Source organism: Solanum verrucosum, unplaced genomic scaffold (genome assembly GCF_900185275.1).
Source record: "Solanum verrucosum unplaced genomic scaffold, falcon-dt-bn FXZP01000189.1, whole genome shotgun sequence".
In the NCBI taxonomy this organism is placed as follows: domain Eukaryota; kingdom Viridiplantae; phylum Streptophyta; class Magnoliopsida; order Solanales; family Solanaceae; genus Solanum; species Solanum verrucosum.
In genome coordinates this window covers 94,620-108,825 of record NW_026020814.1, presented here as the reverse complement: position 1 = coordinate 108,825, position 14,206 = coordinate 94,620, and the positions used below count along the sequence as shown (strand labels likewise).

Here is a 14,206-nt window from a genome sequence, read left to right as displayed (position 1 = left end):
GTATAGGAAATAACCCATGATACTTGTATACATGAGATCTCCTCTATCTTTTCTGATAAAAATATCCTTAAAATATGTACCAGGGTTTTCTCTAGAGATGTCATCAGTATTGCAAATGGTGCATCAGGAGGAAGATGCCACTCCATGAACCTACATTTTGTTTGAGGTCTAGATCACAAATATTTTATACCAATTGTTAGGAATGTCTTTTATCCACGGGAACCTACCTCTAACCTAGAGATAAAGGTTCTACATAATGTCATAGATTAGTGTGCTTCTTAACATTGAACCGTCATAGACAATGATATTTTTCTCTTAGAATTTCAACATTATAATTGTTAGGGTAGCCAAATACAATGACTTCAAACTATGGGCATAGTATACTTATTATCACTGTGTTGTAGCCTAGTTTATAGATCGAGGAGCTTGCCGACCCTTTCTTACCTCTTATTTGATCGGTTGGGGAGACTGTCGACCCTTTCTACATTGATGTGGTTTTTTATATATCTCTAGTATACTGGTGGAGCAGATTCAGTGCTATGTCAAATAGGTTATGGAAGTCCTAGATCCGGACCACACAATATATCTAGACTTCTTAACATTCTATGGGTCCTTCCTTCCATGTGACCCACTAAATAAGAGGAGGTATAGCCACATGGGTCCTACCTATCATGCCGGGGAAGGAGGTAGGTGTATATACTTTTTCATGGCTCTTTGAATTAATGACTTGTCACGACCCAAGGTAGCCCCTAGGTGTAACATGGCGTATAGGACCCTGAAAGGCCCCATACAAGCCACTTAGCATTCATTAAATAAGAATTAGAACAAAAGAGATTAAAGAGCAACATTTCAAGTTTCAAATGTTTTATAACAGTAAAGCGGAAGTCTAAACACTTGTCTCATTTGCCATCTAGTACATAAGAATGAAATTGGGCCTAGTCCATACATCATGTCCAAAAATGAAAGTAAGAAAGAAAACTAAAAACAATGAAAATCCATCCTCAAAGCATAATGACTCACCAAAGCTGGAATCTCTCAAATCAACCTCTAGCCACGAAACTGAGAGCCCTGACTGTCGGACCCTACATTTGGGGAAATGTAGGCAAGCGTATGCGTTAGTACAAACATGTACCAAGTATGATAGCCATGAATATAAACATTTAAATCATGCTAAAATAGGACATTTTCATGAGAATGAAATGATCAAGCTAAAACATGAAACTTGAGAGTTAGGAAGCATAAGTCATAAGACATGATCAATGCAAGTGAATGTCATCTTAAAATATACTTACAATACTTCTTGAAGTAACCTTGGTTCATTATAACTTTACTTGTTTGTGGGAAGTATCACTTAACAGACATATAAGACCATGTGAGCTAACAACATGGAATCCGGTATCTCCCACACTAAAAAAGAGTTTTCCTACTTGCCACGGTAAGGACCATGAACTTCTAGCTATTGTGGATCCACTAACTAATGTTTATCTAGACAATCCTATGTTGGCACATAGTTATAGGACATGGGTAATCACCACTTGTCTACTCGATTCTAAGCTTAACTTCCACATAATAGTTCTTAGTCATATTCATCTTAGCTCTTACAGGAAAATGGGTAATCGGCTCCTGTCCTTACATCATGTGACATGGGAATCTCCTCTTGTCCTTATATCATATGAGATGGGTAATCACCTCGTCTTTAAATTAGAGAACATGGGTAATCGCCTCTTGCCTGATCATTAGAATAGTTTCTTAGCATTGGTTCATTTTAGGTGAGAAGACCTTTCAACCCTAAGAACCCTTATTATGTGAGAAATCCTTTCACAACCATGCTTTCATGTGTATATGATAAATCCTTTCAACAACACAACAACAACAACAACATTATTGTTACTTCACTCTCAAAACATCCTTAAAACATTTACATCAATTTCATAAGAATATGCATAATTCCATAATCCACCTTTCATAGCTCAAAACCCACTTTCATGTATCAATATCTAGAAAACATTAGTTAGACATGGATTTATGGAAATTCATCATAAATTCATGTAATTCTATCAGTTCATGCTTGATTTCATATAATCTTCTTTCATAATCCAAAATCCACGTTGTTTGATCATAACATGGAAACACATGGGGATTACATGGGTTCATGGGGAATCATCATAAAATCATGAGATTAACTCAATTCATGCATCATAGATCATAAATCAATCAATTAGATCAATAATTAGGAGAACCCATAACATAGAAGAAAACCCTAACTCAATTGGCGAATTCTAACTTTGAAAATAGGATAACTTGGGAACTCCATGAATGGAAGGAATCCATGGATGAAAACTATCATACCTCGATGAAAATTGCTTAACTTCAATGGTGGAATTGGAGACTTGGCTTGCAAACCCTAACTTGGACCCTTCTTCTTCAAGATTTCTAGAGAGAGAAATATTTGGGAGGAAGACTTGTTCTTCTTTTGTAAATTTAAGAGAATGATTCTCAATTATGAAATTTTGGAGTTAAAACACTTATATAGGGATTTTTGTGAAGGGTAAAACGACGTAGTATAAGGCTAGACTAATTAGGGAAAGACCCAAAAGCCCCTAACAATTTAACTGCCGACCCAGACAATGAGGATGACCTACGAACCGTGGTTCAACTGATAGTCCATCCTGTTCGACCGTCATTTGGCGTTAGAAACCATAATTCGAGGCCTTGGTCGATGGACCTCATCCACGGACCGTGGGTCCAACGACGGTCCTTCAATCCTGACTGTGGATCTAAACCTTTTTTTTTTTGGAAAAACCCAACTGCCAACCACGGACACCTCCTACAATATGTGGGTCGTTCCACGGGCCATGGATGGCTCCGAAGGAACTGGCACCTGATTTCTTAAAAGTTGAAATTTTTACCCTTTCTCGAATCTGATGTGTTACATTATCTTCCCCTTGGAATTATTCGTCCTCGAAAGAGATTCAAGACATCATGAGGAAGTAGAAACTAAATCTAACAACCCAAGATGCAAGCAATTTCATAAATCCACATATCCGAGGAGGAAACATGAACTCCAAGCTAAAGCATGTTCTAAACATCATATCATGTAGTCTATATGCAACTCATACTCAAATGCACATAAACATGTAGAAATCAATCAAGTTGGCTCATTTTCTCAAAACTTAAGCTTTTCATGAACATGCATAAATGAGGAAATTATGGGAATATCTAAGACACATGACACCAAAAGAGTAAACCATGAGGAACTCATTACCTCAAGCTATAGTAGGGGTAGAAGGAAAGAGATGAGGATATCGGGACATCATATCGACTTCGGCATTCCAAGTAGCACCCTCAACTAACTGATTCCTCCACAACACTTTCGCGAAGCAACTTCTTTATTTCTCAACCTTTTGACTTACCCATCTAAAATTTCAACTGGAACTTCTTCATTGGAAAGATTTTCCTTAACTCCCAAACCTTCTAATAGAACTATGGATGTTGAATCACCAACACATTGCTTCAACATAGAGACATGGAAAATAAGTTGTAACGATGCCAATTAATTAGGCAATTCAAGTTCATAAGCAACCTTACCAACACGCCTCCAAATCTGATATGGGCCTACATAACGGGGACTAAGATTCCCCTTCTTACCAAACCTCATTAAGCCCTTCATGGGTGAGATTTTTAAGTAAACTCAATCATGAACATCAAACTCAAGATCTCTTCTTCTCACATTGGCATATGACTTTTGTCGACTTTGAGCTATTTTAACATTTCTCTAATAAGTCGGACTTTTTCCATAGCCTCATGTACCAACTTGGGACCTATTAGGGCAGCTTCACCCACCCCAAACCATCCTATAGGGGATCTACACCTCCTACTATACATTCCCTCAAATGGAGTCATACCAATACTTGAGTGATAACTATTGTTATATGCAAACTCGATCAATGGAAAATGGTCATCCCAATTACCTTTGAAATCAATCACATAAGCCCTCAACATATCATCCAAGGTTTGGATAGTACGCTCTGCTTGCCCATCAGTTTGTGGATGAAAGGCTATGCTAATCTTAGCACGAGTACCAAGACCCTTTTGAAAAGATCTCCAAAACTGAGAAGTCGTCACGCCCCGAGCCTACACTCTGGGCGGGACTGGCACTCGAAGACTATTGCTGGCCCCAAGCGCACCCTTGGCCTGACTTACTTAACTCAACGGAAGACAATATTCATATCTATAATGATAAATGAACTTAATTGAACTGAAATAAAATAACTGAGAATGTTTTAAAGATTAAACATTCAACTTGGCCAAAAGTGGCAACCCAAGTCTTAACAATAAGAAATGATAATGAAAAGACTCAAAGGACTAACATCTGACAGTTTATGAAGCCTCTAATAACAACTGAGATGGATGTTGGGACAAACCCCACAACATCCTAAAAAAAAAACTAAACTAGAAAGCAATGAAATGGATTCTCCGGAAAACAAGGAGGCTCACCGAATAACTCTGAACTGCTCAACTGGATTAACGAGGCGCTGGATGCTGATCCTGGTCACCTGAATCTGCATCATAATAAGATGCAAGCCAAGTGGCATCAGTACATTGAATGTACGAGTATGCAAGTTGGAATGCTAAGCAACATAGGCTAGAAGGAACTTGAAAGACACTGAATAACTTACCTGACTCAACTCAACTCAACCTGACTGACTCATTTCAATATAAAGCAATTTAAAACAAGTGCAATATAAAGAAAATCTGTTTAAAAACATGCTATAAACTCTGTGTGTATGCAAAGATACAATAAATCTGAGATGTATGTAGAAATACAAATGAAATGATGTATATAAAAATACAATAACTGTTGTGGGAGTTTCTCTAACCGACAACCATCACATAAGAGCTATAGTGATGATACAACGATCAACCTCACGCTGCCAGAGCATCCTATACCCGGCCAAAGGTATAGAACCTGAACTGCCTAATGGATCCACTAGTCTATTGCGAAAATGATTCATCTAAAAAGTATGACCCTTTTCTACCCATGGTGGCTACATGGTTCTATGAGGGCTGTGGGTTCTTTGAACGCTCCCCCAATTCGGTGCTCAATACTACTCCCAAAAACGCATTGGCTCTTATGTTTTTAAAACATATTTCCTCTGTGATTTGAGATTAGTGCTCAAAAACTTAACTCAAAGGCTATCTTGGAAATCAAAGTTTCCCTTCTTGCTTCATTTAGAAAACGATTACTCTTTTCTAAAAACTAGCCCGAAGGCTCTTTAGAAATCTCAGTTTCCAATCTTGTTTAAATGTGAAAACATTTCTTTTAAACTTCTTTGGGAATACATAGTCCCCATATACTTCTTTGAAGAACAGACCTTCAAACCATAGCTTTACTCTTGCTTAACTTCAAAACGTAAGTCTTAAAACGACGTTAAAACATTGTTATAGACCCTTGAAAACTTTAAGAAACTTTGCTTTGACTTGCTTCTTAACTTCTAGACTTAACTCACAACTTCTTTGACTTTGAACTCAACTTTCCTTGAATCGGATTATGGATTCAAGGTTCATGATCTCATGTTTATGGATGATTTCATGATGTTTAGATGTACTTTAGATTGTTGGAATCGACTAGGAAACATAGGTACATCACTTAGGAACAAGTACGAGAAGGTGGGGAAAGAATGGGGAGAACTAGCGTCCCTGGCGCTCTGAGAGGCGCGGGGCGCCATCCCTCAAACTTCAGAGGACCAGCTGGGGCACGCTGGCTGGCGCGTCGCCCCAAGGGGTGAACTTCAGAGCCCCTTTTGGGGCGCGCTGGCTGGCGCGATTCCCCACCCCCTTCCCCAGGTTTTTGACGATTTTTTTCTCCATTTTTCATCTCTAAACCCTCCTAACTTCCATGGTTCTTTCCCCAAACATTTAGGATCAAAAGTACTCTCAACTTACAATAGATCTAACTTGAAAATCCACCCGGAAACACGAATCAAATCAACAAGAAACTTCAACAACACAACCAATCAAGAACTTAACGATGTCCTTCAAGAACTTCACTTTTTAACATGTAAGCAACCCAAAATCACTGAATTGAAACAAGTTGGTGTATGGGTGAACTAACCCATCACTAAAAGATCTCAATACCTTAATAGGGATCCCTCGATGAATTCCACTCCAAACGCTTGACGTTCTTGGCGAAATCTTGGCTTTTCTCCCTTTCTTTCTTCTTTTCTCTTTTCTCCAAGCCCTAAGCGTGAATTTAATTTTACTAATCTGACCAAAATAAGTTTTTACCCCAATAAATCCCTAAAAACGAATTAGGTAATAAATTAGAGAAAAGACTACTTTGCCCTTCCCTAACTCCGGATTGGGACTTTCCTCAATCCAACAGCCCAACTTCCAAAAGACATATCTCACTTATATGATGTCGAAATCGTGTAAACTTAGCGGTGTTGGAAAGATATCTCCAAGGGATTTCCAATCATATCAAGAACTAATTCTAAATCATCCTGAGCTAGGAGTTATGGTCATTTGAAAATCGCCAAAACTCACTTTCTTAACTTGGACAAATTTCCAGATTTCCTTAATCTTTCCAAAAATCAATATTTCCATATTTTAAACTCTTTATAGTCGTTTCTAGGTGCGATATGTTACATAAGTGAATTGGGTACTACAATCGAAATAATGGACAAAGGCACTCCATGCAACTTTACCAATTCTCTCAAGTACAACATAGCATAATCCTCCGCCGAATAAGAAATCTTGACGGGAATGAAATGGGCTTATTTCGTCATTCGATCTACTATAATCCAAATCGAGTCATGTTGTCGTCTAGTGCACGGCAAACCAACAATGAAGTCCATATTCACATCTTCCCAATTCCAAGTAGAAATGCTAATGGATTGGGATAAACCTCTCGATTTCTGATGCTCAACTTTCACTTGTTGACAATTAGGGCACTTAGATAAATTCCATAATATCCTTCTTCATCCCATTCCACCAATAGATCTCCCGCAAATCACAGTACATCTTGGTGGCTATTGGGTGAATGGAATACCGAGAACTATGGGCTTTTGACAAGATCTGCTCCCTCAAGCCGTCTACATTGGGAACATACAAACGACCTTGATATCTAAGTACCCCATATCCCCCTTGGGAGAAAGCCTCTACAGATTTTTTAAGCACCGCCTCTTTCAATTCAACCAAAGTCAGATCAAGACCTTGCTTGGCCTTCACATCCGCCACAAAAGGCGATTCTGAGCCGCAGTGAACCATAACACCACCCTTGGTAGAGTCCACTAAGTGAACACCCAACCAGGCTAGTCTATGAAAATCTCAAACCAACTCCTTTTTATCATCCTCAACAAGTGCAACACTTCACATAGATAATCGACTAAGGGCATCTGCCACCACATTTATCTTACCGGGGTAATACAGAACACTCATAACATAATCTTTCATTAACTCAAGCCACAGTCTTTGGTGAAGATTTATATCCTTCTGATTAAACACGTATTGCAAACTTTTGTGGTCAGTAAAGACATCCACATGAACACCATACAAATAGTGCCTCCAAATCTTTAAGGAAAACACAACCGTCGCTAGTTCGAGGTCATGGGTAGGATAATTCTTCTCATGAATTTTAAGTTGCCTTGAAGCTTAGGCAATGACTTTTCCATTTTGCATAAGAACAAATCCTAACTCAATTCTTGAGGCATCATAATACACCACAAAACCATCAGTCCTTTCCAGTAAGCTCAACACCGGAGCGGTAGTAAGTCTATCCTTCAATTCTTAAAAATTCTTTACACATTCTTCGGACCATATGAACTTAGCCTTCTTTTGAGTCAATGTTGTCAATGGAGAGGCAATCGATGATAACCCCTCAACAAACCTTTTGTTGTAACCAGCCAAACCCAAGAGACTTCTAATATCTGAAGGGGATAGAGGTCTAGACCAACTCTTAACCGTATCCGTCTTCTTAGGATCTACCTCAATACCCTTACTTTAAATAGTATGACCAAGGAAAGCCACATACCTCAACCAAAATTCACATTTGCTAAACTTTGCAAAAAGTTGTTGGTCCTTGAGAATTTGTATCACGATCCTCAAATGATCAATATGTTCATCCTCACTTCTTGAATATATCAATATATCATCAATGAACACAATCACAAACATGTCAAGGTATTGTCTAAACACCCTATTCATCAAATCCATAAAATGTCGTCGGAACATTAGTCAACCCAAATGACATCACCAAAAACTCATAATGACCATACCGAGTTCAAAAGGCCGTCTTTGGAATGTCATCTTCCTTCGCCCTCGACTGGTGATAACCCAACTGAAGGTAAATCTTGGAGAAGTAACTCATTCCTTGAAGTTGGTCAAACAAATCATCTATCATTGAAAGAGGATACTTATTCTTAATGGTCACCTTGTTCAATTGACGATAGTCAATACACGTATGAAGGGAACCATCTTTCTTTCTAACAAACAAAACTGGAGCACCCCATGGAGAGATAATCGGTTAGATGAAACTAGTACAACAAAAATTGGTCATTAACGAGGGGAATTGTGGTCGCTAAAAGTACAAATCCGGTCTCTAATTATCAATAATGACTGGACCAAATCCGGTCCTTGCCCGTCGTTAAAAGCTCCGACGTTAAAAGCTTAACGACAAATTTCTACTCGGTCGTTGAAAGAAGATTTAACGACCACATAAATTCCGGTTGTCGTTAAAAGCTCCGACATCAAAAGCTTAACGACAGATTTCTACCCGGTCGTTGAAAGAAGATTTAACGACCACATAAATTCCGGTTGTTATATGCCCTCTTTAGCGACCGGATTTTCCCTTAGTACATGTACTTTTAACAACCAGAATTCCTTGCGCAAATTGTATGTTAGTGTCAATACCAATACTTTTAACGACCAAGTTTTCCATCGTTAATAACCGTTTCATCATTTGATAAGCCATTGGTAAATGACTTTTAGAAAACTCATTTTCATTTGCTATTATACAATAATTTATACTAGCAAATAATATTAATTGTTTCATACATTGGAACACAAGAAAATATATTTAATAATTAAATGTACAACTTCATTGTTAATACAAAGAACTAATTAAAAAAAATATTACATAAAAGTTATATGACAGATCTTTATCAACTCCTAAAAAGAGAAAAAATGAAACATATATAAATAATAAGATATCGTCTTTCAACTACATTTCTAATCAAAGTAAAAGTACTCTTGAACTTCAACTTGCTCGATACTTTCTTCAATGATAGACTTTTCATATTCAAATTCTTGAGCTGTAAAAAAGAAATTTATGTCAGTATACTAACAAGAAAATAAACTGATAAATAAAAAACATAAAACCTCAACTTATTTACTAAAAAGGATGCAGAACATTAAAGTTTCTAATAAAAGTACCTTGATTTTTATAATTCATTATCACTGCAAACTTCAGTAGAAACTTTAGCAGCTGCATCATTCCACATTCCTCTTGCAAAATACATATTTTGATAAAAGTCAAGGCCAACTGGGTTTTTCTATACAAAATATTGTCTAGGAGATCCACAATTAGAGGATGTAAGAAGACAAAACTAGCTAGTGCATTGGGTTGTCAAGATTACAAACTATAGTTAGTTTTAGTGTTTAGTCTCATAAGCAAGGCTGGGGCTGTTCAGGCCTTGCTTTTTCCTTGTTCGTACATGGCACTTTTGGTAATAATTTCTGTTATTTACTAAAAAAGAAGAAGGTCGAAGGCTTAGAAGTCTCTTCTCTACAAGATCACTAAAATAAAAATTATCATGGACTCTACAAAAACTAAGTGATGTCTCCCAAGCATGAGTAGAGAGATCAAGAGGAATTTGTTTGACATTCTTTGGCAGTGCCTTCCATTCTCTAGTTTTATACATTCTTTGGCAGTGCTTTCCATGTTATACCTCATTTACAGATGAACTCCATCTATTCATTGTACTATGTCCATATGAGTATAAACATCAATTATATCACACTACTCTGTATGCTCTTAAAACACCTAGAATTCATCTCTTTCCAGATTACCCACCACATTGAAGAATTGATAATTCTACATCTAGCTCTTTCTTTAGAATGTACAGTTGCATAATCACAGCTTTTCTGATCTTTAGTGTTAGTGGTGTCCATTCAAAGTAATGTATTTAAGGCCTGCTGAACATCATATTTATGGACATATCTATCTTTAAGGTAGTAAGTTAAATAGTTGTCCAGGTTATACTTTTCTTAACATAGTGCAGTAGTCTTCCACTAAAGACACTACAATTTCATCAAATCAATTCAAATTCCCAGCAAAAGTTTACATGACAACCAATTACTTGTACGACCCAATTGCTCTGTTCAGTACTAAAATTTGCTACAATACATAAACAAATAACTAAACAAAAAAAGATTACCCCTTCAAAAATACATTTTTTGTTGGTAGGTTCAGCACAAAGAACTGAAAAACTAACTCTATTTAGTGTTTTTGTTTAACATGCTCTACTTTAGTTAGTATATCACATTTTTCTCTGGTAAATAAATTCAGTTAGCTTAAGGCCATAGTTAAGCTCTCTCTTTCTTCTATATTTTACTACTAATATCTGCTTTTGATGTACTCAGACTAAAGATTTCTAAACAAATTGAAGAGTATAACACCAATGAGGATCTTTCTATTGTTCTAAATTTTAGTTCCCGAAGCTCTTAATCAGATGACTCCTGATGCAGGTATTCAATAATGAAATTCTCAATAGGCATGTGTACATACATCTTCCTAAGAGATCTCATCACATAATTAAGAGGATTTCTTCAGAAAATGAAGTAACTCAGTGATCAAGGAGGATCATGTATCTAATCCCACACTTCCTAACAAGATGTATCATAGAATCAAATTCATTAATACACTTACAAAAGCAGAAACTTACCTTGATGAGAAGAACACTCTAAGAATATTTAGTCCAACAGATGAGCAAGCTTGATGATATATAAGTGATGAGTGGTAACGATAAATGAATAAGTTCTTCTTTAAACACATGCGACTGTTGAATAAATTCCCAACTTTAATCAATCTATTGATTTTCCTCTTAAATAAATAATAATTAAGATAAGAAGATTCTGTAGTAATCACATTATTATAAGCAGTAGCTAAACACTTAAGGATTGTAGATAATACTTCATCATCTGATATCAGTTGCTAAAGTAGTAGCAAGCCAACATCTGTTAACAACAACTAAGTCGACAATACTTGAGGTGCAATAATACTTTTAGCATATGCGAAAGCAGGCAAGCAACATATTATATACTTTAATGTTTTTTTTTTTAAAAAAAAAACATCATATAAGCACTCAGCAAAAACTATCAAATTGAGGCTAGTGGCAACAATACAAGTTACAATAATGTAGCAAATGTACATACTATGCAGTAGATAAGACAAATAGTAAACAATCTTATAAAAAGTGAAGAAAATAATGAAGAAATCATAGCATAATATAAGAACTTGCATTAACCTTACAAGACACGAATTGAAAATACATTCCCATTATGGTGACAAAAAATTCCATGGAAGGGGGCAATGACTTCTTTTTTTGGATTTGATCTCACAATAAATTATGGCTCGCGGAATGTTTCAGTTATCACCTTTGGATAACCTCGAATCGGGAATGTTACTTTTGTGTCCAACTATAGCAAATGGGTGCCAAATACAATTCAGGTCACACATAAAGATGATATTGTCCCTCATCTGCTGCCATACTATTACAATTTCCCTCATTTTGTAAGAAGTAAATTAGTAGGATCTGTTATACTACAGAATATTTGGTATTTTGAGAAGTAATGATCGTTTTCGCATGAGCCAAATTAAAGATTTAGAAACATGCCATTCAATGTGAGATGGGGAGATGTTTATTTTCATGTATTGATACCTAGGAATGAGTTTGCAGGAACAACGTGGTGAAGAGCATCTTGATTAACTAGATAAAGACATTATAAAGTCTAATGTCGAGTTGCATAACATTGATACTGTGGAGCCTGACAATGATCCTCCACATGTATGTCATGAAGGGGTTTGGTGGATGCAATTATAGCGTTGTCTTTTATACTTAAAATGAGCTTTTCATTGTTGTCTAATTACAAATGGGAGATTCTACAAGGGAAGTAATAAATGAAAATCCAGATGCTGCTCAAATATCAAAAGTGAAAAAATCGGATGTAATATATGAAGGCATGTTAATCTCTACCTAATTGTGTAATGAAGATCCTCTTTTTACAAAATTGATTAGAGAAGTTACACCTTATTGGAACTGTTCATTCCTCGAAGGCAAGCTTAATGAAGCCATAAATCATTTAACTGAACCTATTTTGTTGAATCCAAATTTTGCAGTATTATACACAATAAGAGGTTTAAATCTGCCCTATTTACCATATTAATGTTAGTTATTTCGTATCATGTCCTTCATGTGGTCTTTTGACAAATACTAATGTCTATGCAGCTAATGTCTTTATTAAGCTGAAAAACCCAATGCCGCAATCCGTGATGTTAATGCTGCTTTAAAGGTGTTTCAAAAGCTATTTCAAGTCATTCTTACATTAGCTAGAAAGAAATTTCAAGTTCATTTATGCTTGTGACTGTATTTTGGAGTCGTAAGTCCTAATGACGCTTGCATCATTTCATTGAATGTCAACCCTGACTCAACAAAAGGACACAAAGTGAGGGGTATAGCTTGAGCAATGTTGGGCTTATGGAAAGATGCAATTGGTGATCTTTGTGTGGAATCTATGATAGGTTTTGATGAAGAGATAGCCAAGATACTTATAAAGGTCATACATTCAAAATTTTCCTTGTCCATTACGCCTTCTCTCTGATGTACCTGAACCTTCTAAATGGGTCACATGGTTTTCTATTATATGTAGTTCAATTTCATTGTTTGACTTAATTTAAGAGCAAGAGAAGGAAAAAATGTCTTCAAACTTTAAAAAGGAAGTTCTTTGGCCTGGACATATGGCAGTTTGAACCTAATGCTCAAAATATTGAAGAGCACTGCTGAAAGTATTAACAGTTGCAAGAAGAGAAGAGGTTGAGGAACATTGAGCGTGATAGCCAGCGGCGTCAAGCATAACCAAAGGTGTTTTTAAGTGTATTGAAAGTAGTTAGTCACTAATTGGCTGCTTTTCATTCCTCTTTACATCAGTTTGCACTGTAGGCAGCTTATGAAAAGAGTAAGAACAAAGAACAACAACCTATGCATGAAGCTTCTGTAAGTTTTCTTGGGTATACACTTGTGTTCCCGCTCTCACACGGTCTGATTTTTGAAGTATGATGCTCACTGTTAGCTAGTTACATCTGTTCATAATTTAGTTTGTACCTAAAGCTGACATCCTTGTTGTTGAGACATCATTTGATTGGTTATTAACTACTCATTACCGAACTCCAATTTCCCTGCTTAGTCCCCCACTCTAAAGGTATAGACATTGGCAAATAAGGATCTCAATAAGTAATATTTTACTATTGTAATTAACTAAACTCAGTGAGAATAGTGTGACGGTTCAAATCTATAAAAGAAAAAGGGCACAACTTTACCCAGCTACCCATCCCACTCAAGAAGGCCCAAAATGAATGTACTCGAGCTAAGCCTCTACTGTAAAGAAATTCACCTTCTAGCTAACTCAATCTCAAAAGCAAACACATGAAGTGAGGATTATCCAAGCTATAAAAGGAGTTAAAATAACATATTCCCTCACTAATATGAGACATTCTAACACCCATGATATGCTAAAAAAACTTGCAAACCAATCTGCACCTCGTCTACTCTCTTTTTAATAAATTTATCCAATCCTACTTGATCTTCATATATCGAGCTCAAAAAAAGAAAAAGAATATAAGTTACAATACGGACCACATGATATTTTCCCCAAACTGAGTATTACATCTCCATGCTTACTCAATGAATGAGAAAATAAGACAGTATTTCACATGGAGAGGCTTCAGTTTCTATCTTAGCACATTGTCACTCTCTGTTATTTATTCAAGACTTACAACTGACACTAACATACTTTCCTAAAATAAAAATCCACCAAACGTAGTCCTCCACACCTCTGTTATTCCAAACTACATCTAACGTTTTTAGATTTTGTGACCAGCCAACTCCATTTCTTAAAACAGGTATGCATCAACTGGCAAACTAACAACAAA

At 36.4% G+C, this 14,206-nt stretch overlaps 1 pseudogene; it reads left to right on the top strand.

Annotated features, from left to right (window-relative positions):
- Positions 1 to 11,945: 11,945 nt before the first annotated feature.
- On the top strand, positions 11,946 to 13,474 carry LOC125813299 (FAM10 family protein At4g22670-like; annotated as a pseudogene).
- The last annotated feature ends 732 nt before the right edge of the window (positions 13,475 to 14,206 follow it).